At 38.5% G+C, this 25,098-nt stretch overlaps 1 protein-coding gene and 1 non-coding gene across 2 annotated transcripts in view; one reads left to right on the forward strand and one right to left on the reverse strand.

The window, feature by feature from the left end:
- GALNTL6 (polypeptide N-acetylgalactosaminyltransferase like 6) overlaps positions 1-25,098 on the forward strand; it is a 915,183-nt gene that overhangs the window by 250,631 nt on the left and 639,454 nt on the right. The window lies entirely within an intron of this gene.
- On the reverse strand, positions 7,078-7,216 carry LOC111826616. Its single transcript, XR_002829973.1, has one exon. It is a non-coding gene; the product is annotated as a small nucleolar RNA SNORA4 (small nucleolar RNA).

Genomic DNA, 25,098 nt, shown 5'->3' on the forward strand with positions numbered 1-25,098 from the left:
TATATGTATATATAACTGTATGAACTTAGTGTATGCTGTAATTCATTTAATTTTGTGTAGCACAATAGAAGCTACTTAGATGATTTCCCACTAAAAATTACAAATGAATAACTTACTTGAGAAATGCATTTTCAATAACTAATGAACTAAGCAAAAAATAGCAGAAAAAACATTAATGTGCATATTTGCTGAAATCTTCAGCAATTCTGGGCCATATGCTAAATTATTAATTTAGCACAGTAACGCACCCAATATATAAATCAGTCTGAATTCCAGTTTTTCCCCTGTAAGTATGTGGCTAACATGATAATTGGTGTGAAATAATGAGGTTATTTATAATGAGAGTATTCAGAAGTGGTTATATGTATATTAGTATAAAACTAGTTGATATATCAAGTTGTTTTATTTATATAGAAAATTAGATTGTTGAGATATGGAATAATAGATTATTCATTGTCCATTCATTTCAACATGTTTATTGAACAGCTACATTGAGTGAAGAATATTACTTTAAAGCATTGCCAGATGCCAAATGTTCTACTTGGAAAGTAAAAAAACAAACAAACAGGTATACAAATATCTATGATACACTCTCTTAAGTTTTTGTTTAAAATACAGTGGATGGTCAGCGAATATAAAAACATCACACCTACTCCAGCCTGATTTGAATAGGGTTAGGCCAAGCACTTACAAATTCAACTACTCAATTTTATGATTAATTAACAAAATTTTCAGTCTATTATGTATTCTTGAAATCAAATACATTAACTGTGCAAAACAAAGAGGTTTCTTAAAATCCACAGTCTCCATCCAGGGTGTGGGACTAGATTCATCCTCAAGACACTGACAGCACATCCAGAAGCTATAAAAGGACCTGCTGCCATGCAACCTTTGCTCTTAACCTGAAATCAAATCAATAATCAATCCTCCTCTACTAATTGAAGTCAGCAAATTCCCACTAATTTATAGCTAGCATCTTTTTGTGTTTCATTTGACTTGCAATTATTGCACTGTTTTATGTATGTAAATGCTTTCTGGCATAGATTCTGTAAATATCAAGGCTTTCTCTGACAGTGGGGTCATTCCAATGATATAGTAATCTAAAACAAAATTTAAAACATTACTGTTTTCTGTCTTCAAAGAATAAATCATTTGCATGGATAAGTAACATATCACAAAACAGTAAAAATGAAGTAAAAGTCAATATGTAAGAAAATTCTTTAGTGATCTTGGTCAGTGATCTGCAAACTTTTTGGTCAAGTGCACTGAATACTTACACATTGAATCATACCGCTCCAATACAGATTTATTTTTACATAGCATATCCTTATAGAATTGGACTAATCGTGCTTATCTTAAAAACAAAGTAAAGAGGATGAAAGATAATTGAATATAATTAGACATCTAAATATTGTATTCATCTTTTTTACCATTCTCAGTAGGTTGCAGCTCAGCCTGATAAGCACAGTACTTACCAAAGAGGTTCAGAAAAAGGAGATCAAACCTCAGTTGGCAAAGAATTATGAAGGATTTATACAATTAGTGAATAAGAGATGATATTTTAGGAGCAGTGTAGGAGAAAGTATGAAAAGAGGATAAAAATGTTGTCTTTTTTAGGAGGGTGAATCTACTGGCCTGCTCAAGTAGGTAATCTATATGAATAAAAGGGTAATATGCTAATTAGACGGAACATCTTCAGGACATCTTTCTGGACAAAGCCTCGGTGGCGGGGGCCGAGGCAGAGGTGGTTAGGGGCAATCAGGCTGGCAGGGGAGAGCAGTTAGGGGTGACCAGGCTGTCAGGTGAGGGCAGGTAGGGGCAATCAGGCTGGCAGGGGAGGGCAGTTAGGGGCAATCAGGCCAGCAGGCAGAGGCAGTTAGGGGCAATTAGGCTGGCAGGGGAGCAGTTAGGGACATCAGGCCAGCAGGCAGAGTGGTTAGGGGCGATCAGGCAGGCAGGCAGGTGAGCAGTTAGGAGCCAGCGGTCCCAGATTGCAAGAGGGATGTCTGACTGAATCGGGCCTAAACCAGCAGTTGGACATCCCCCAAGGAGTCCCGGACTGGAGTGGGTGCAGGCCGGGCTGAGGGAACCCTGCGTCCCCCCCACCCCCCATGCACAAATTTTGTGCACTGGGCCTCTAGTCTATACTAATAAAAGGGTAATATGCTAATTAGACCAGACATCTTCCAGACATCCTTCCAGACAAAGCCACGGTGGTGGGGGCCGAAGCAGAGGTGGTTAGGGGCAATGAGGCCGGCAGGGGAGGGCAGTTAGGGGTGATCAGGCAACAGGGGAGGGCAGTTGGGGAGTGATCAGGCTGGCAGGGGAGCAGTTAGGGAGCGATCAGGCTGGCAGGCAGAGGCGGTTAGGGAGCAATCAGGCAGATGAGCAGTTAGGAGCCAACGGTCCTGGATTGCAAGAGGGATATCCAACTGCCCTGTGGGATTGGGCTTAAACTGCCAGTCGGGCATCCCCTGAGGGGTCCCGGATTGGAGAGGGTACAGGCCGGGCTGAGGGACTGCCCTCCGCCCCCCCTGCACAAATTTCATGCACCGGGCCTCTAGTTTAATAATAAAACAGAATTGTCACTAGAGTCAGACAACCTGATTTCTAATTCTCGCATTTTCCTTGTGACCTTGTAAGATGAACTTAACTTTTGTAGGCATTACATAGATGGTATAAGGTTAATGATTGTGGAATGATTAAAATAATTTTCATAATAGCTTTAGTCATTTTCACTGAATTAAATACTACAATAACACTTATGAAAAGAAGTAGGGTCAAACCACAGTATTCAGTATATGAAACAACAAAACCCCAAATGTAAATAATCAGTTTTTGAAAAATTAAGTCTGTTTTATTCCAATTTTTCTCATTAACCATGGACTTGTTTTCTTTCTAGAGTTGTCTAAATCACACTCCAATCTACTTAATGGACATATAATTTTACTATGTTAACAGAAGTCTTCATTTGCTTCATTTAGATCTCTTATTAACAAGGAGTTTGGAACTAGAGGTTTAGAAGCCCAGATAATTGAACATGGAAGTAACAATTTATATGGTAGTATTGAATGTTATTATTTTTTATTGTTGATACATATCAATAATAATTACCTCTTATATCACCTAAAAATACCTTTTGTTACAATTATATTTTCTTCTTCATGATTTTCTAAAAATGATTTTTACTTTAGGAGAAGAAAATCGGTAATTTAAAATTCCATTTTGCACTTATGTCAGTGATGGTGAACCTTTTGAGCTCGGCATGTCAGCATTTTGAAAAACCCTAACTTAACTCTGGTGCCGTATCACATATAGAAATTTTTTCATATTTGCAACCATAGTAAAACAAAGATTTATATTTTTGATATTTATTTTATATATTTAAATGCCATTTAACAAAGAAAAATCAAGCAAAAAAATGAGTTCACATGTCACCTCTGACACGCATGTCATAGGTTCGCCATCACTGACTTATGTAGTACACTTTACACTCCAAATAATTTCGGAGGACATTTTGTTTAATTATAAAACCAGTGATATCGACTATAAACTTGATCTCACAAAATTGTATATGGCTGAAATGTAGTAATAGTTTCTCACTCTCAACAGCCAATAAAAAAAGTGCTTGAAACTTCCTCTGCAGAGATTTTGCCTGAGCCATACCATGACCTATATTTAGGGAAGAAATCAGAAGAATAAAATTTAATCCATCAAACGAGAGAGGATCTACTGAATGCAAGGAATACAATTTCCATGTTGGCAAAACATTTGTAAAGCTAAAAAACCCGCAAACATGGAGGATTGGTAGGAAAACACAAAGGAATATCAGTGGGGTTAGATATTTGAGCTCTCTGATTTTTTCCCCCCTGAGTTGGATGAGAACCTATTCCTTGTTCAGATTGATGATAAGTTTTTGCCATTGCAAGAGCAAGGAAGCAGGTGCAAGTTATGAAAGAATCTGCTTTTTGAAATCTCTAGGTCATAGAACAGGAAGCCCAATGATTGTGCAGCCTTGAACTGTTTCTCTTTAGGCTACTACCAAATAGTAAGCCAGCTGCAGTCTGTACAGAGCAGTGATTACGAAGAGCCTTGGCAACTGGGAAAAAGCCAACCTGCAGTGAGTTGGGGGTGGTGCCATGAGCATGTGAGCTGCTGCATAGTCCTGATAACAATGATTACATATTTTGCAATATTATGTTGATGAAATAGGTCCTAAAAACATTTGAAAATACCTGCTTTAGCAGCACAGACCGTTCTGGAGCCTCCCAAATGAACTGAATTATGATTGGTTGAAAAAGTTTTGGCTTCCCAATTCAGTTCTCTTTATATTGGATTTATAAAATGAAGGCTAATGGTCTACTCTGCAGATTATTGTGAATTACATAGGCCCACAGGAATGTTCAGATCAGTCTCTAAATGCCTTTATCATACTTGATATTTTGTGTGTTATGTATTAGTTTACTTTTTACTTTATTAAGGTTTGTTAATATAATGCTTTTAATAATTTTCCTTTTGTCTTTTTGCCAAATTTGGTGTCCCAACTATATTAATTAACATTTAATTTTCCGTATGTTAAATTATCTAATATCTTTCTTCCTAGTTACTGTGTTATCTTAAACTTAATTTCTGCGTTGCCTTCATTTTTCATAAGAACATTTTAGAAATTGGGCTTTCACTACTAAAGTGATCCTATGAATAATAAATAGTATCAATAATATGTTAGACAGAAAACATTATAGACAGAAGAAACAGAAACATTAAATGTCATTTACAGAGAACCAGCCTGTTGTGTTCCGGAAACTGAAAAGGCCTGTACAACTATAACTTCGTGGTCAGAGAGAGAAGGGCACATAATGAATTGGGAAAGTCACACTGGGCCTCGGTCATGTAGTATCTTTAGGCCGCGGTAATTGCAGTTTCATGATTGCTCACTGCTGGTGTCCTGGAAGACTTTAAATTGTTTAGCCTTTAAAGGGAACGGGTGTTTGAAATAGTTAACGTTTTTATTGATTGATAGAAAAATTAAAACTTCAAACAAATGCTTTTATCACTAAAATGTAAATCTCTTAAAATAATTTAAACCGTGGTATCTATAGAATTCCAGAATTCTAACAGAATTGTTGAAAAAGTGAAGCTTAAGCCAGTCAGAGGAGAGATGGAAAGGTATCTCGCAGCTAAGGGGGCAAAATACTGCAACCTAACAGTGTTATCTTTGTATAATATAGATAATCACAATCTAGGGATTAAATGCTCTCTTTTCTACAATGTAATTGTTCACATGTGAAATTGACAAGGGTATAAACTGAAATTTGAGCAATCTGTAACACTGCTCTCTTCCAACATGCTCGGGAAGGGCATATCAGAACTTACAGGCAAATTAGAAATTTTGATTAAGTATATTCCTTCATAGGGTACAGTTCTGTTCCTTTAGAATTAATTTTTTTTTTACCTCATGAGAAACAATACCCTGTTCTCTCCACAAATATGTTTACATCCATTTTTTCAAAAGCCATTTCCAAGACTCAATTTTTAAACTCATTTTGTTGTTTATTCTTTTTCTTTATTTTTTTCTCTATTGATTAAGGTATTACATATGTGTCCTTATCCCCCCATTGCACCCCCACCCCCTGCTAATGCCCTCACCCCCCTGTGTCTGTGTCCATTGGTTAGGCTTATTTACATGCATACAAGTCTTTTGGTTGATCTCTCCCCTTTCCCCCCACCCTCCCCTGCCTTCCCTCTGAAGTTTGATAGTCTGATCAATGCTTCTCTGTCTCTGGATCTACTTTTATCAGTTTATGTTGTTCATTATATTCCACAAATGAGTGAGATCATGTGATATTTATCTTTCTCTGACTGGCTTATTTCGCTTAGCATAGTGCTCTCCAGTTCCATCCATGCTGTTGCAAATGGTAAGAATTCCTTCTTTTTTACAGCAGCATAGTATTCCATCGTGTAGATGTACCAGTTTTTTAATCCACTCACCTGCTGATGGGCACATAGGCTGCTTCCAAATCTTAGCTCTGATAAATTGTGCTGCTATGAACATAGGGGTGCATATATCCTTTCTGATTGGTGTTTCTAGTTTCTCGGGATATATTCCTAGAAGTAGGATCACTGGGTCAATTATTCAGAAGCATTGCATTTCTTTATTATGCTAATACTGGCCTTTTCTATTGAATTTTATGTTAGCGTGCATAATTTATAAATACTTATTAGATGTCTATCAAGTCCTTGTCAATATTGCTTAAACAGTATTTTTATTATTTGTAATTTTTACCCAAATTTTAAAGTTGGATTCTAAGGTATTAATGCCATATAGGCATTAATAGAAAGGACTACATGGAAAAGTAACTTAACTATTCTGTGTCTTTACAAAAGTATGAAAGAGGTCTAATTGCCTCCTTTTATAGCTATGAAAGGATAAAGGTGCAGAATTAAAGTGCTTCTGGCTCCTGTATCAATTATGTACCATTTATTACAAACTTATTCATAACTTTAGTTTGGTTCATCTTTGCCCCTTGTGTAAGTAAATTAGCTTTAGGGAACCAAAGGACAATGGTCCTAGAGAGTGTTCATTTGACGCCTTCCTGCTGAGGCAGGGTATGGACAGAAATACCAGAGAGAGTACAAGTGGATTTTCAACGTGTCTGGGTAGTACCTCTTCAAATGTCAGCAAAAGCACATTCAGGTTCTCAGATTTTCCCGTCCATTTGAACCCAGCACTGTATTAGCTGCTGGGAAATAGAAATAACATATACACAACCTGTTTCTTTCAAGTATCTCTCAATTTAGTAAGGAAAGCAATCAAAATACAAAAATAACATTTACAGAACAACATGATATACATTCTTGGTGCCCAATCCATCACTTGTCAGATGATATTAGTTCAACTTCAATGAAAAGCTTGCCTTGATTCATACTTTCTTTTAATAGCATTGATAATTTTAAGCTCAACATATACTATTAGCAATAGTTTAAAACAAGTAAATGTAAGTAAAATAAATACCTAGGTAACTAAATGAGAATAATTGTAACATAGATATAGATATAGATATAGATATATATTTTAAACACATAGACCACAAAATAGTAGTGAACTGTATATTTAGTGATATAGCCCACTGTGGAGTGTGGTTTTCTTTATTCCCCCAAATAGCCCAAGTTGGTAAAGTTTATTATAAAAACCTTCCATATAACATCAATATTTTAAGCTCATTGTCAGTTAAAAATATTGCTAACCTAAGAAAAGATGTGTTCCAGTATAAAGAGATAACAAAAGAGGCTGACAGAATTTAATCCTAGAGCTAATTAGAATTCAGTTGATTTTGAAGAAATAAATGAAGAATGAAAAAAATGACTTAAAATGAAGCCAAGTGAAGATAGAATGTGTGAGTTGAGACATGTGGACAGGAAGTTGATAGTAAGAAAGTAATAATTTGCTATTTAACACTTCTGATAGTTGAGAATAAACAATGATTGTCAGGACTAAGGACATGAATGCGCACGAACACACACACACACACACAAACACACACACACACACACACACACACACCTGAAATAAGGACAAAATAAACAAAGCTGTTAGAAATAAAACTTCACTGACAAGCTGAAAAAATCAGTACAAATGGAAACAAACCATTTTATTTTATGATTTCTAGTGACACACCTCCCAAATTTATTCCTCCGAAAAACTAGAAAGAGGGATATTTTCCTATAGTTCTAAGTATATCATTGTTTTTTACTGTTCATATATAAAGTTATGAAAACGAATATTGGATTAATAAATAGTCTCTGCCTTTTAAAAGGTCATGATTATGTACGTTAAATATACAGATACAAAATGTTTTCTATGACTAGGAACAGCTTAAGCCTGTGGCCACGTGGAGTACAGCATGCTGCACAATGTGAAGCTCTCTGCAATCCTTAAACAGGCAGACTTTCTGATCTTGGGAAGGTCCACATGTATGTCAAAGTGTATGATAAAGGATTTAATAAACATAAAAGTCACTGCTTCCTCCACCATATTGCACTTGATTGCAATCAGCATGTTACAGCCTCAGTCTAATTATAAAACATCAGATGTTTCATCAGCTTTTCTAGCAGAGCTCTGTGCTGCATCTGTGGTCACTGGCCCATTGAACATAAATTTTAAATTTTTTAATGTTTAATTTCAATCTGAATTGCACAGTTGATGCTAAACTATACCAGAATTAAAACTGCCTTGAAGATAACATGTTTGGGGAACTATTTTCAGGACATGATTTCCCAAATATCCCTTTCATTACTCATGCAAATAAGTAATACTTTTAAAAAAAAACCTTGTTCTGCTCACATTTCTGGAATTTTAACTCGTAAGGCAATAAAGAACACATCAAGGAAGTAACTGCGAGTTCATATTATTTACTGCTCTTGATGATATTTTTTAAAATATGTTTTTATTAATTTCAGAGAGGAAGGGAGAGAGAGATAGAAACATCAGCAATGAGAGAGAATCATGATTGGCTGTCTCCTGCACACCCTACACTGGGGATGGAACCTGCAACCTGGGCATGTGCCCTGACCAGGAATTGAATCATGCTCTCCTGGTTCACAGGTTGATGCTCAACCACTGAGCAATGCAGGTGGAGCAGAGATTTTGTTTGTTTGTTTGTTTGTTTGTTCTGGTTGTTTGTTTTAACAATACCCAAGTCTTTCCCATCTTTGCTTCATCACTTTATCTTCTATTGCAATCTTTAATGATCTCTATATATTTTTGTTCTCTTGCCTATTTTATCCACAAAAATGTAATGTAAATTCTTGGAGAGCAAGGACCTAGAGAGTCTTTTTTTTTGTAAGAGAACATTTATTTGTTAAATCATAGAGGTAGAAAAAGTAATTCCTAAAGGAAATGGGCTTAGGAAACAAGTTGTAGAGGTAAATGAAGGACCCTTGGAGCTTGGGAGTGAGTAAGCTAAAGGAGAAAAGGAAAGGCATGGACTTGCTCCAGGGAGGGAGGGCGCTGGTGAGTCTTTCTTATTCACTGCTGTCATATTGTAGGCTTTTAATAAATATATATTTAAATTGAATAACAAGTTGATATACTATCTAATAAAAGAGTAATATGCAAATTAACTGTCATTCTGCAACAAAGATGGTGGCACCCATAGTGGCCGGGGCAGGACGCTGGCAGCATTGCCCCAGCAACGCAAGCCCAGTGTCCCCAAGGCCTGGGACGCTGGGCTTGCCTCGCCCCCGGTGACACAAGCCCAGCGTCTGTGCAGAGAGAGGGGAGGGGCCCCGGCCACCACGCAGCAGGAGGTTGAGAAGCCTCGGGCCAGAGCAAGGGATGCATTGTAGGCCAGGCTGAGGGACTCCACCCCCCCCCCCCCCCGCAACGAATTTTGTGTACCGGGCCTCTAGTAAAGTAAAAGATAGAAATATATATATATACATATACATATATATATATATATATATATATATATATATATATATATATGCTTTTACTGATTTTTAGAGAGAGAGGAAGGGAAAGGGATAGAGAGATTGAAATATTGATGAGAGAGAAACATCAGTTGGCTGCCTCCTGCAATATCCCCTTCTGGGGGGCCAAAGCCTACAACCCAGGCATGTGCCCTCACCCTGCATCACATGTCCTTTCTTGGTTCCTTGGTCGACACTCAAGCACGGAGCCACACTGGCTAAGACAGAACTGTATTTTTATTTTATTTTTTATTTATTTATTTTTTAAAATATAGTTTATTGATTTTTTACAGAGAGGAAGGGAGAGGGATAGAGAGTTAGAAACATCGATGAGAGAGAAACATCAATTCAGCTGCCTCCTGCACACTCCCTACTGGGGATGTGCCCGCAACCAAGGTACTTGCCCTTGACCAGAATCGAACCTGGGACCCTTCAGTCCGCAGGCCAACGCTCTATCCACTGAGCCAAACTGGTTAGGGCAGAACTGTATTTTTAACAGATGAACACTTATCAACCACAACCCATATCCGCAAAAATGATTCTAGTTTTACTTATATGGAGTTTTAACACATTTAAACATAGCAAGAGTTAAGCATATATTTTTAGACAGCGGGAATTGTTGAAATGAACTGTCAAAACTTAAGTTACAGATATTAGTTACTTTGCATTTCTAATAGAGGACATGGATTTTCAAGTTGTCTTTTGGCTTGCAGACAATAATATCATTATGGTACCTATGTCCTATATTTCCAGTTTGATCATTATCTTAGAATTTCCTTGTTATTATCAATTTTTAAAAAATATTAGCTCACCCTTCTGAATGTAGACCTTAGCTACAGTTTTATGCAGTTTACTTGCTTTTTCATATACTGTTTCATTATGCATATTTGGCTGACTAAACATGAACATTTTTGCAAGCAAAATGCCAGTATAAAGGAACAGCACCCAATACCCAGTAAAACAGATTTTTCAGGATTCTTAATATCATTTAAGATACATCTAGAAAAACTGTCAATGTGCTGAGCAAATGACTATGGGTTTGATCTTAGAATTTGTTCCAGATAATTTGTTCACTGATTTCTTTATTTAGGAGCTCATTCCTGGCGGGTATGAGCACACATAATTTCTAAAAGCATGCTAAAATACATAAGTGTGTTGTGCTTTTCAAACAGCCAGTTTACCCTCTCAGGAATTTACATTTTCATCCCGCCTGAGAGATGCTGATTTCATCACTCAGTGCCTTTACTCATAAACATTTTGTGGTTCCTAAAAAGATGTGCTATACAAACTTTCAGCAATAATTTATGAAGAAGAGAAAGATTTCCAGCTTGTTTGAAAATAGAATGGCAATAAAAAAAATGCACCTGTAAACAGAACACATAAGGAGTGTGCAGGATGGTCTCCAAGAAACAATAACCATCCCCGGGGTGATGCCAGAGAGTGGCTGGAAGAGCTGTTTTTGCAGAGAAGCCAGGAAATAACCATGAAAACAATCCTCCAAACCCTGAATCAGCAGCAATTTTAGTCCTTGTTCCTGCAACTTACAAAGAGACTTTTAATAGCGCTGTGAGTCTACTGTAAGATCAACTTCTCCATCTACTGGCTGAAGGTCAAATCTTGATCTTTATTAGTTATAAAAATTCTGAATTTATTTATGTGTATGTGCATATGTTTTCCACAATGAACACATTATTAACTAAATGCATAATTTACTCTCTTTAAGTTATACTACAGTATGAATTGAAGGAATGCAAGCTATATCTTGAAAGCAATATTGTTACATTCAAGTGTAAATCAAGCTGACAATTTACATGTTATAAAAAGTTGTTAATTATATTATTAGCATGATTAAATACACTCTGTTTCTTAAAAAATATTATATCTGATTTGACTATTGAGGAATTTCTTAATTTACTGGCATGTAGGTAGGTATTCTCTACTTGTTCTCTTTTTCAGGCATTTTGATATTAAACTTTAGAGAACCATAATTTTTTTTATTTCATCTGTTTTTAAAACAGTACTCAAATTGGCAGATGATATTACCTAGATAATCTTAAACTATGACCTAGAAATCAGATTAGGAATTAATAGAACCCCAAAATGTAATGTTAACCATAATTTTGCAACATTAATTTAGTAAGAAAAGTTGTTTGGCAATCTGAAAATGGTGTTGAATACATGAGAGCATAAGGCAGACATTCCTCACAGCAAATTTACAAACCTTATTACAGAATCTGTCAACTACTTAGATGTTTTTACAAATTTCCTATACATATTATACCTCCCCTGTCCTAATGATATATCCTTCTTCTCACTAATCATAAGCATCTAAAACTAGATTGTCATTGTCTGACAATCACTGCCAACAAAAATAACTCCCACATTTTGTAGAACTCTTTTCTCACAGATATATGGCCATGCCAACTCTTATGATTTCCCTTTATTCTTCCAACCCCTTGAGGTGATTTATTGATTATTTCTTATAATATCTTATCACCACTTTATAGTAATTATCTAGAAGGCCATGGTTGGAAGTTGTTGTAACGGATTTCGAAATATTTTATTTCTGTTTATGTGGTCATAATGGGGTTGTTAATTAACACATGGTGTCTCTATAGTCAAGTGTTATCCATTGATAGACAAGATCTTCATCCCCATATATCTATTGTACTCCTTACCCCAACTCATACATAGAACTGGTTGATAAAATAGTGAAAATCGTCAACCCATGCTATCGTACATTTTTAAATAGCATTGGATCCAAACATATTTGTCATTGTGAGAATTATATATATATATATTTTTTTTTTTTAAATATATTTTATTGATTTTTCACAGAGAGGAAGGGAGAGAGATAGAGAGAGTTAGAAACATCGATGAGAGAGAAACATCGATCAGCTGCCTCTTGCATATCCCCCACCGGGGATGTGCCCGCAACCCAGGTACATGCCCTTGACCGGAATCGAACCCGGGACCTCTCAGTCCGCAGGCTGACGCTCTATCCACTGAGCCAAACCGGTTTCGGCTAGAAGAATTATATATTTTAAAATAAATTATTTTTAATATATTTTTATTGATTTCAGAGAGGAAGGGAGAGGGAGAGAGATATATAAACATCAATGATGAGAAAGAATCATTGATCGGCTGCCTCCTGCACACTCCACACTGGGAATTGAACCCTCAACCTGGGCATGTGCCCTGACTGGGGGTCGAACTATGACCTTCTGGTTCATAGGTCAATGCTCAACCATTAAGTTATGCCGGTCGGGCTAAAATAAATTATTTACAAAATAAATACCCCCATATGTATATGATATCTGTTTTCCAGTATTACCCACATACCTTCTAATTTGTGTCCACTAGCGCCCGGATAGCTGAGCCTGTGGGTGGTTAAAAATAAATGTAATAGTTATGACACACCGGTTATGTTATAACAGTGATGGCGAACCTCTGACACGCGAATTCATTATTTTGGTTGATTTTTCTTTGTTAAATGGCATTTAAATATATAAAATAAATATCAAAAATATAAATCTTTGTTTTACTATGGTTGCGAATATCAAAAAATGTCTATATGTGACACGGCACCAGAGTTTAGTTAGGGTTTTTCAAAATGCTGACATGCCAAGCTCAAAAGGTTTGCCATCACTGTGCTATAATATCCATAGTCAAAATATTCTAGCCATGATTTATGGGATGAATCTTTTCCCTCTCCAAAGGTCCCTTCTCTCCTCTGGTTTCACGGAGCTTTTTTAGAGGTATATCACTGTGTTTACAAATGATTCAGGTGTGCTTTTCTCAGACCTGCTCTTTTGCACTGACATAACTTATCTTTGGGCTCCTGTGTGGTATTCTTTAAAGTTATTGCCAATGCCAAGTCCTGGTACCTCATTTTTGTTTTAATTTACATGTCCTTGATTTGATAGCATATGGTGTGAAGCCATTCTTTGGTGAGATGTCTCTTCAGGCCTTTGGCCCACTTCTAACTTGGTTTGTTTATTGTTGAGTTTTAAGAGTTCTTTGCATATTTTGGATAACAGTCCTTAATGGGGTGTGTTTTTGGCAAATATTTTTTTTATAATTTGTGGCTTGTCCTCTGATTCCCTTGACATTGTCTTTCTCAAACCAGAAGGTTTTTATTTTAACAAAATCCAGCTTATCAATTATTTCTTCATGAAATGTCCCTTTGGTGTTATATCTAACAAGCCATTGCTTTATTCAAGCCTATATAGGTTTTTTACTATGATATCATCTAGGGGTTTTATAGTTTTGTGTTTTATATTTGCGTCTGTGGTCCATTTTGAGTGGTGTGTGTGTGTGTGTGTGTGAAGGGTGTAAGGTTTGCCTACAGATTTATGTATATTTTTTTTACATGTCAATGTCCAATTGTTCTAGCATCATTGGTTAAAATGACTCTCTTTGGTCTAATGAAATGCCTTGGCTTCTTTGTCAAAGATCAGCTGACTGTAGTTATGTAGTTAGAAATGTAGTTAGTTCTATTTCTGGGTTCTCTGTTCTGTTCCATTAATTCATTTGTCTGTTCTTTCAACAATACCATACTGGTTTGATTACTGTAGCTTTATAGTTGGTCTTGAAGTCAGGTTGTATCAGTTCTCCAATTCTGTCCTTTGATTCAATATTACATTGGCTTTTCTGGGTCTTTTGCCTCATTACCATAGAATCCTATCTAATAATAGACAAACATGGTAATTAACCATACCTCCACTACGCTTCCCATTGGCTAATCAGGGTGATATGCAAATTAACTGCCAACCAAGATGGCGGCCAGCAGCCACGCAGCTGAAGCGAAAATGAGGCTTGGTTGCCCCGGCGATGCAGGAAGACAAGGTTTCCCGCCTGTGTGGCCCAGCTCTAAGCTACACTCTAAGCAACAATGTTTCAATTATAGAAGCTAAACAAACCCCAGAAACCTGCTTTCAGTCAGCCAGGCCTCAGAGCTGGAGCTGAAACAGTGTTTCAATTATAGAAGCCAAACAAACCCAGATACCTTCTTTCAGCAGCCGAGGTCTCAGAACTGGAGCTGAGCCTCAGAGCTAAAGCCGGCTCTCAATTCCAGTGACAGCCATAGAAGGTAAATAAATCCCAGAATTAAAAAAAAAAAGAAAAAAAGGAGAGGTTGGGAGCTTCAGTCACCCGCCAGCCTGAAAACGGCCCTCAGCCCCTCACCCAGACTGGCCAGGTACCCCAGTGGGGACCCCCACCCTGAAGGGGGTGTGACCAGCTGCAAACAGCCATCATCCCCTCATCCAGGCTGGCCAGGCACCCAAGCAGTACCCCCACCCTGATCCGGGACACCCTTCAGGGCAAACCAGCCAGCCCCCACCTGTGCACCAACTGACCCTAACAGCAGAAGGACTGGGAATGACTGGTCACTATGACACACACTGACCACCAGGGGGCAGACGCTCAATGCAGGAGCTGCCCTCTGGTGGTCAGGGCGCTCTAACATGGGAGGAGCTCTTCTCAGCCTCAAGCCAGGCTGATAGCTGCCAGTACAGTGGTGGTGATGGGAGCCTCTCCTGCCTCCTCAGCAGCGCTAAGGATGTCCAACTGCAGTTTAGGCCCGCTCCCTGCTGGCAAGTGGACATCCCCCGAGGGCTGCCGGACTGCCAGAGGGATGTCTGATTGCCAGCTCAGGCCCAATCCCCCGGGGAGTGGGCCTAAGCCAGCAGGTGGTCATCCCCTGAGGGGTCCCAGACTGTGAGAGGGCACATGCCAGGCTGAGGGACCCGACCTCCCCCCGGGTGCACAAATTTTTGTGCACTGGGCCTCTAGTCTAATCTAATAAAAGAGAAACATGGTAATTGGCGTACGACCGCTACCCTTCCCATTGGCTAATCTGCGTATCCTTATGCAAATCAACTGTCAGCCAAGATGGCGGTTAACTGCCAAAAAAAATGGCGGCTAATTTGCATACGGGAGGCGAAAGGGGAAGGACTGAAAAATGGTGATGGCAACCCAGGCGGCAGGTAAGAGCTAGGGGGTGGGCAAAGGCCGCCTTCCCCCACCCCCCAGCCAGTGATCGTTATTGGAAAACCCGGCGGCAACCCCGGACCCCACTGGCCTGGGCGGAGTGATCCCATTGGTGATCGGAGGGCGGGAGGGCCCGGGCGCAGGCCAGGCGGCAACCCCAGACCCCACTGGGACCAGGGTTGCCGGCTGGCCTGCACGGAGTGATCCCATTGGTGATCGGAGGGCGGGAGGGCCCGGGCGCAGGCCAGGCAGCAACCCCCGGACCCCACTGGGGCTGGGGTTGCCGGCTGGCCTGTGCGGATCCCCATGGCATCGGAGGGCGGGAAGGCCCGGGCGCAGGGTCCGGGGTCCAGGGGCCCTCTGCCAGGCGTACAGCACCGCCTCCTGGCAGATTCAGGGCCCCAGCAGCCCCAGCACCAAGGTTGGGGGTTGCCGTCTGGCCTGCACCCGGGCCCTCCCGCCCTCCACAGCGGGGGCCTGTACCCAGCAGCGACTGCAGAGGGAGAGACCTGTACCCATGTTCTTTGTTCTGGGTGTCAAAGACCCGCAGCCCCAAGCCCCGCCATCAAGGTGCTGGGGCTGCTGGGGGTATCAGAGACATAAACCCGCAGGCGCGGCACCCAGCAGACCCAAGGCCTTCATGGCAGCACTAAGGAGCAGCAAGCCGAATGGTAGGAAGCAGCACGCAGGTGGGCAGTAACGAGGGAGAGGTCCGGGACTGCAAGAGGGCACATGCTGGGCTAAGGGACCCCCACCCATCCCCAGTGCACGAATTTCGTGCACCGGGCCTCTAGTTTTATATAATAAAAGCCTAATATGCAAATTGACCAAACATCAGAACGACCAGTGGAATGACTGGTTGCTATGATGCATACTGGCCACCAGGGGGCAGACTCTCAACACAGGATCTGCCCCCAGCCCTCATGTCCCAGGCCAGGCAAGATGGGCGCCCCCTAATCATCCCACTGGTCACCCTGCAGAGGGAGGTAACAGGCAGCGGTGGCAGGGGATGGGGCTGGTGAGCGGGTGGCACCAGGCCAGCCAAGGCGGGTGTCAGCGGCGGCCCCCTGATCGCCCTGCCAGTCACCCCACTGATCGACCCTGATCACTGGCTAGGCCTAGGGACCCTACCTGTGCACAATTTCATGCACTGGGCCTCTAGTCCTATATAATAAAAGGCTAACATGCAAATTGCCCCTTCGACAAGGGGGAATTCAAACAGAGGGTTGGGCCGGCCAGCCAACCGCCCGCAGCCCCTCCCCCTGGCTGGCCCCACCCCTTATGACCCCCCACCCCAATTGTGGGAGGGGTTGGTCGGCCAACCACCCAGCCCCTCCCCCCAGCCCATCTGGTCAGACTCCACCCATGCATGAATTCATGCACTGGGCGTCTAGTTTTAAAATAAATTTCTTGGGGTAAAATGTAGAATGACGCTGTATTAAAATTCAGAAAAAGATTGCTGAAAAAGAATTTGCAGTTGTTTTGTATACTTAAGTTATACTATAAAATTAATAAAGTCTGTTTCCATATTTATATTTAGTCATTCCAAATCTGTTATTTCACATGACATTAAAATATTTCTTGGCCTAGCTGCTGTAGCTCAGTGGTTGAGCATCAACCTATACACCAGGGGATCTCTGGTCAGGGTACATGCTAGGGTTGCAGGCTCAATCCCCAGTGAGGGGGCATAGAAGAGGCAGCTAATTGATGTCGATGTTTCTCTCTCATCAATGCTTTTGTCTCTCTCTTGCTCTCCTTTCTTATCTCTAAAAATTAATAAAAACATATATTTAAAAATGAAATATTTGTTAATTGAACTCAATGTATAACTCTGAATTCTACCTAATGAGCATGTTTATTTTGTTACAGATAGGTTGCTCAAATGAGCATGAATTCTTTGTGACTATGACCAATAAGATTTTGGCATCTAGTTAGCATTCTATATATAGAGATGCTATAGATTGAAATATAAGATAATAAAAAATTTTACAACCACAGTAGGAAATGGCTAAGATAACTAGAGTTAATTACAAAAGAGAATATAAATAACTAATAAAGTTTTTTTTAGAAGCTTTAACTAATTAGTACAGAAAAGCAAATTAAAACCGTATATTTTAAGTTTTAAAAAGATAATTCTGTCAGGATAAAAGACATTCTCTTATCCTTTGAATTATATTTGAAACCACTTTTAGGTAGCAGATTTATAATTTATGTGATGAGACATAAAACATTTTTCGAACCATCTATCCAAGATAATAAAATATGTGCATAGATTTACACATAAAGATCGGCATCATTGTAGGCCCTTTAGAGTTATTTATCAACATCATGAAGAATGTTTCAGAAGTTTGTTAAATAGTTTCAGAAGAAAAGAAAAGTGAAACAGTGCAATATTGGAGGTGACTAAGGAGTCTTTGAAAGAGCGCTTTCAATAAATCATGGAGTGTGGCTTGCACTACCAGGGCACTGTTTTGAAACTTTTACGTTTTTATGAATCACCTTGAGATCTTGTTAAAGGCACATCCTGATTCAATATGTCTGGGTGGAGCCTGAGATCCTGTGTCTCTAACAAGCTCCCGGGGGTGCTGAGGTGCTGTTTTGCACTAACTTCAGACTAGCATGGTCTACAGAACATTGAAAGGGGGAGGGCTGTAAGGCTACCTCTTACACTTACAAGCTATTTCGTTTCATAATTGAAGAGTAATTAATGTGTCCTTTTTGTTGGACAGGTAATATGAATCAAAGACTTGTTTTTAGTGTTAAACCAATAAAATCATGGCCATAAAGGTGTCCTCTTTAGTGATTCCATGGCTATCGTGCCCTCAGGCATTCATAAGCGACAACCTTGGGGACATCTGTATTCATGAATGAGGTGACATTTGCCACATTTGTGTTAAATACATTGAGTTCACTTTAATTTGTGTGGATATCAGTAAGGAAAAATAGTTCAGGGAAGATATTACAGAAAGTGCAAGTCTTTAATACAGTCAAATGTAATGGAGAGCCTGTCAAATGCGGATTACCAGGATTGGGGGTTGAAGAATGGAGACATTAGAGTAAGTGAAATGGTTTAAAACAAGATCACTTGACCATAAAAAATGGACTGTACAAGTTATATATGAAAATTAATGTTTATCATTGATAACATTAGTTCATGTCTTCCTGTCAACCCCAAACCACGCACAATGTGCTGGCAATTTCCATCATTGTACAGAGGCTTTATTTTAAAACTTTGAAGAATACTGACATTTGTGGAGGTTTTGGAAAGAAGAGGGGAACCAATAGTAAAAGACTTTACTATTTTACTTCTTCTCAGGAGCACTTACATAAACTATAAAATTGCAGCTCTGTACTCTAAGAAAATGATTGGAAATGAATCAAAATTTAATCACAAATCAATAATTAGAGTCAAATATATTGCTGAACCTAATGACCTAAGTTTTAACAAATGTTCTTTGAATTTATGGTATATCACAGTTATCTTTATGTTTTTAAGATATCCTTCAGTCAGTATTTATAAATTTTTAAATTAGTTAGCAAAGAAAAATAAAGTTAATGTTCTCTCACTGGAGCAACCATTACTAAAAATGCTATTTTTTAAAACCATTTTGTGTAACAACTATTATTAAAATTTAGTTGGAAGCCTGGCTGGTTTGGCTCAGTGGTTGAGCATCGACCCCTGAACCAAGCAGGAGATCACAATTGAGTCCCAGTCAGAGCATGTGTCTATGTTGTGGGCTCAATCCCCAGTAGGGGGCATGCAGGAGGCAGCCTGATAGATGTCTCTCTCTCATCATTGATGTTTCTCTCTCCCCCTCTCCCTTCCTCTCTCAGAAATCAATAGGTACATATTTAAAAATTTAGTTGGTAATGACATATTTACTTTTAATTTCACATGAATTGTTAAGGTGCTGTAAATTGTTTGTCTGTTACATATTGTTCACATAGACAACAGAGGTTGATATACAGGGTGTCCCAAAAAATGTATACACACTGTAATAGCTGATAGCTCAATTTTGAAAATGAAATGTATTTTAATAAACACTGCCTTTATAATTATTCAAAGTGTACCCATATATTTTTGGGACATCCTATATTTAATAGTCTTAAAGAATATAAAACATATGGTTCCACATTCACAGTAACTGAGTTCTGATGTAGCAAATGCTGACCAAAAAAAGCTCCTGAGAATACTGCATGACCTAGGAATTAAACATAATCATCAAACGATGTTTGCAGACTCATTGAAGTACAACACTGCACCACCAGACCTCTTGACCCTTCATGGAGGCATTGCCAAAAGGGGGCTGAGGTTGCCAACTAACATTTAAATGGACATTCTATGGAAAAATTAACCTCAAGTTATGAGATTATTTTTTTTATTATCTGGCACTAAGCAATTAAGTAGCTTCTTAAAAAATTGTTAGAGTATGTCATTACCATTAAGAAATTGCTACTCACTGCTTCTTGTGTGTTAAGCAGTCATACTCATTTTACATGAAAAATTACTGAGATTAAAAGATCTATACACTTACCATAGCTAAAAATGAACCTTATAAAGAGAATTAAACCTTCCTGCAATTTAATACTGTCTTTTGAGTGATAACTTGCTTGTTTATTGGGTGTTTTGTTTCTCTAAAGAGAAGTTATCTTTTCACCATGTCTTAAGGCCATGGTTCAAGAAATGAATATGCTTCCACTCATATCTATAATAATAAAAGCATAATATGCTAATTAGACTGGACATCCGAATGACCTTCCGGATGTCATTCTGGACGACCTTCTGTATGAAGCCACAGCAGGTGGGGGCTGAGGCAGAGGCGGCTGCCACAGCGAGTGGGAGCCTAGGCAGAGGCGGTTAGGGGCAATCAAGCAGGCAGGCGAATGGTTAGAGGCGACCAGGCAGGCAGGCAGGCGGGAAAGTTAGGAGCCAGTGGTCCTGGATTGCGAGAGGGATGTCCGACTGCCAGTTTAAGCCCAATCTCGCAGGGATTCCTGTGGGATTGGGCCTAAACCGGCAAGTGGACATCCCCCAAGGGGTCTCAGATTGCGAGAGGGTGCAGGCCGAGCTGAGGAGCCCCTCTCCCCTACCACATGCATGAATTTTGTGCACCAGTCCTCTACTGTTCTATAATGACAATTGACAAATATGCTTTTTCTTATAAAGAAAGAGGACAGGGATCTGTAGCTACCATTCACCAGGCATATCTACCATGAAATGTCATATATTCTGTGTAGTCTAGTCCAAAGCTGAAACATTTTGAGAAATAATTTTTAAATTAATTTTCTCTCTAAGTCAGTAAATGTTTGAAATGATTCTGAACATATGATCATTTATATTTACATATATTATCTACCAGATTTTAATGACTTTTAATACTTAAAAATACAAACTATTTGCATTAAATTAAATGTTGGCCAATATTAGCACTATTTGCAGAATGGAATTTAAGTGTATTTTTATCTGTAAACAGTATTCAATAACTATCTTTATTTGCTATGGAATTCTGCTAGACCAGGAAATTAAAATGCCTCAATTATCAGAGATTATGAAGACATTATATTATTAACTTATTTTTGTTGAATTTTCTAACTATAAAATGTAAATAGGATCCTACCACACCTTTCAATTTTTAACTTCTTTTCCTTTTCATTTGTCCTTTGTTCTTACCTAATATATTTTCAAAATTATAATAGCAAACCCCAAATAGAAAAGTAAGCGTTATTTTTAGAAAGTTAATACTTACAGATTTCAAAATATTGTTTTACCTTTGAAATATCTGGAAAAAAATATTTAAATTTTTATGTATTTAAACATTTTCTGTTTAATTCTGATTTGATTTTGTACTGGGTTTGCTCTAGAAAACTACAGAACAGTTAGATCAAGCTCCCTGATCTCCTACACAAAGATATTTAAGTTGACTTTAAATAATATATACACTATATATTCACATATATGCATAAACATACATACAAATAGAGGTATATAAATGCATATATACACATATATACACATATACTCATATATCCATAAACATATACATATATACACACATATACATAGCAACTATCTACATCATATACATGAACAAATATATATACACCCACATACATATTATAATAATTATACTTCTCTTGACCTCTATATAACTTTACTCAATTGGTTACTAACTGTGCAAAGATGTGGGCATGAGAGGCATGCAATAATTGCATCTTTTAGTAAAATATTATCAAGTTGGGGAGCCATTACACCTTAATATCATAATTGAACCAAAATGAAAAGACACTTTGGATGAGAAGGAGGAGGAAGGAGAGGGAGACAGACAGACAGACAGATGGAGGGAAGAAATCACACATCTGTCTCAGCTAGTCATTGAAGTATTATTTGTGGAGGAAGCATAATTTGATCTGAATTGGAAAGGACCATACTTAGAAGAAAGGGTATGGAAGCTCTTCCAGGTAGCATTCAATATCCTAATCCTGACCCCGGTGGACAAGCTCTCACATTTACTATAACTTTAACTTCAAGCCTCTGTGTTTTCTATTTCTGCTTACCCCACCCAAGTCTTCTTTGATCAATAAATTAAAAAACTTTTTGGAAATCTTACTTTGTGTTTACAATTATATGAGGTTAGAGAAGATAATCACTAAATACTTTTCTTTAAAGAGTTAAGAATCTACTTGACAGCTAAAGGGCTGACCTGCTAAGGCAGTGGGAAGCCAAATTTCAATGCAAGTGGCTTCATAGATTCCTACTGCAGAAATCTGAGATCTAATCCAGGAGTGTTTTTTGAATATCACAACTACATTCTAATTTGGAAGTGTGAAAGGAGTACGGAATGTTACCCTCACTGCTGGTCTGTAGGGAATGTGCACACAGTAAGATAGAAGACTATATTGAGTCAAAGAAGACAATGCAACATAGCTTAGCTAAGATTCAGCAGTAGTAGAAACTTAAGAACTTCTATTAGTGACATTGTAGATAGAATTCATTTGGAACTAGGATCCCTAACACTTTCCTATTTTTTACATATGTATTTTCTTTCATGTATCCTTTATTTTCCTCATAATTTCCTGAATCTACCTCTTAAGTTTGGGAAGCAGCCTACATAAATGGTTTAACATATGTTATTGTTATGGTGTGCTCATTACTAAGAAAAGCGTTTTACAGTAGTATTAATCTACTTGTGAATATAAGATTAGAAGTCCATTTAACTCAAGATACTTGTATTTCTGTAATAATTGGAGATATTATGTCCATTCCCGTAGTCTTTAAAAGTTATATTATAAAAATATTTTCAAATTTTTTTATTACTATGAAAAATATTTATAAAATAGGATAGATTATTTTGTGTGTGTGTGATGAGCTGACATTTCATCATTTTTAAAAATTGTCCTCTATAGTTTTCTAAATTGCGTTCATCATTATAAAATGTCAGTCTCTGCAAAAGGCATCCTGAGATTTTAAGCATTTTCTATGATTACATTGTTGTGTCAACATGCTACCAGATAGAAAGCTATGTTCACTAGCACTTCTCCTTGGGTACATTAAATTAATTGAGCATATTATGGCCTTTGCAGAGTGATCTTTTGCTTGTAAGTGATTCACGTTGCCTCCCAACCACACCGAACACCAAACTTTCACCAGAAACAGATGGAAGAACAATCTTTGGTCATTCTTGGCAACTTCAGGTTCATCCAGGGAAAACTGAAATTCCTTGAAAGTTGACCTCAATATGCCGTTGACCAGATTTGTTTAACCTCAGGCTTGTGGTTCTACTGAGAAAGTAATCAGCACAAGCAGATGGCCCTGTCTGGGCTCACTTTCCTCGGGAATTAAAAATCTGTTGCAAAGACATATTCCTATCAAATAGTTTGATATCTTTATATGGCAGCACATCCCATCAATTTATGAGCCTAAACATAAAGATGTGGTTACCTTACACACCTCCAGACTACTATTGGACATGATTTTTTATTATGAAACTAGAGGCCCAGTGCATGATTCATGCACATTAAAAGTAAATTAATTAGAAAGTGGCCAGCGAGGTGGGACTGGGCGAGACTGGCCAGACACGCCCTGGAGCCAAGCTCCAGCAGTCCCTCCCTAGCCGGCCTCACCTGGGGCAGCACTGGGGCTCAAAGGGCATCTGCCAAGTGAGTGGGGTCCCTCTGGTAGGTGGGGTCCCTTGGCCTGGACTGCCGGGATCAGGCCAAAACTGTCAGTCTAACATCCCCCGAGGGGTCCTGGGGTGCGAGAGGGCACTCTGCAAAGTTGCTGTTCTTCGGCAGCTCCTGCTTTGAGCATCTGCCCCTTGGTGGTCATAGCTACCAGCTGGTTGGCTGGTTGGCCGGTTAGCTGGTCACTTAGGCTTTATATATATAGATAGTTTTTATTTTATTTTAAGAAAATTCTAACAAAATAAACACCATTTTTTAATCATATAAGTTAAGAAAATTAAACACCCTTCTTTTTGTGCCTGCCCAACTGCTTTTCTGCATTATACCTTTTTCTCTGACATGCTCGGGCATTACTCACATTTTTAAAAAGCTAGCAAACTTTTATCTTACTTTTTCATTCAATGCCATAGTTTTGTCCTATATTAAGTGATGATGCATTGCCAACCCTTTATTTGAATATGATAGTGCTGCCCATCTGGTAGTGTTATGAGTTGCATTTTTAATTTGCAGTTATTGATCCATTCAGACACTTTCTATTATTCTCATGATCATGAACAGAATTTTATGAGACAGATGCCTGGACCAAGTGGCAAAGTTAAACAGAGTCCATTTATATAACAGAATTTATGAAGTCCAAATTGTTCCAAGTAGATAACTTGAGTAGATGGCATAACATGTCAAATGTGCAATTAATTATTTTATGAATGTTTTATTAATAGGAGTTGTTTTTTGGGGAAAGGCTATGAAACACGGAATTCTTTCTAAGTCAGACAAAGGAATTAGCTTTTATATTGCTATTAACATTTTTACAATTCAGAAGAAAAACTTTAGGCATATAAATGAATTAATGTGGATGCAACTGAAATTAGTTGCTCATATTATGCCAATAATTAGAGTCATTATTACAAAAAAAAATTTAAGAAATATTAATTTTATTTGTTTTAATGCAGTTATTTCTTAAAAATAGTTTATATGTCTTTATTGTTATTTATATTTGGTGACATTATCATTTGCAAACTTTCTTTTAATTCTTGGATATGGTTTCTTTTTTTAAAAATTATTTATTATTTGAAGTATTACATATGTCTCCTTTTTCCCAAATTGACCTCTCCCTGGCCGCCCCCACCCCCCCAGCACATGCCCTCACCCCTGCCCCCTGTCTATGTCCATTGGTTATGCTCATATGAATGCATATAAGTCTTTTGGTTGGTCTCTCCCCCCTCCCCCCGTCCCCCCGCTTCCCTCATAGGTTGGGCAGTCGGTTCTGTTCCATGTTTCTATGATTCTGGTTCTATTTTTGTTCATCAGTTTATGTTGTTCATTATATTCCACAAATGAGTGAGATCATGTGATATTTATCTTTCTCTTACTGGCTGATTTCACTTAGCATAATGTTCTCCAGTTCCATCACATGCTGTTGCAAATGGTAAGAATTCCTTCTTTTTTACAGCA

The sequence above is a fragment of the Myotis lucifugus genome, unplaced genomic scaffold (assembly GCF_000147115.1).
Source record: "Myotis lucifugus unplaced genomic scaffold, Myoluc2.0 scaffold_1, whole genome shotgun sequence".
Classification (NCBI taxonomy): Eukaryota; Metazoa; Chordata; class Mammalia; order Chiroptera; family Vespertilionidae; genus Myotis; species Myotis lucifugus.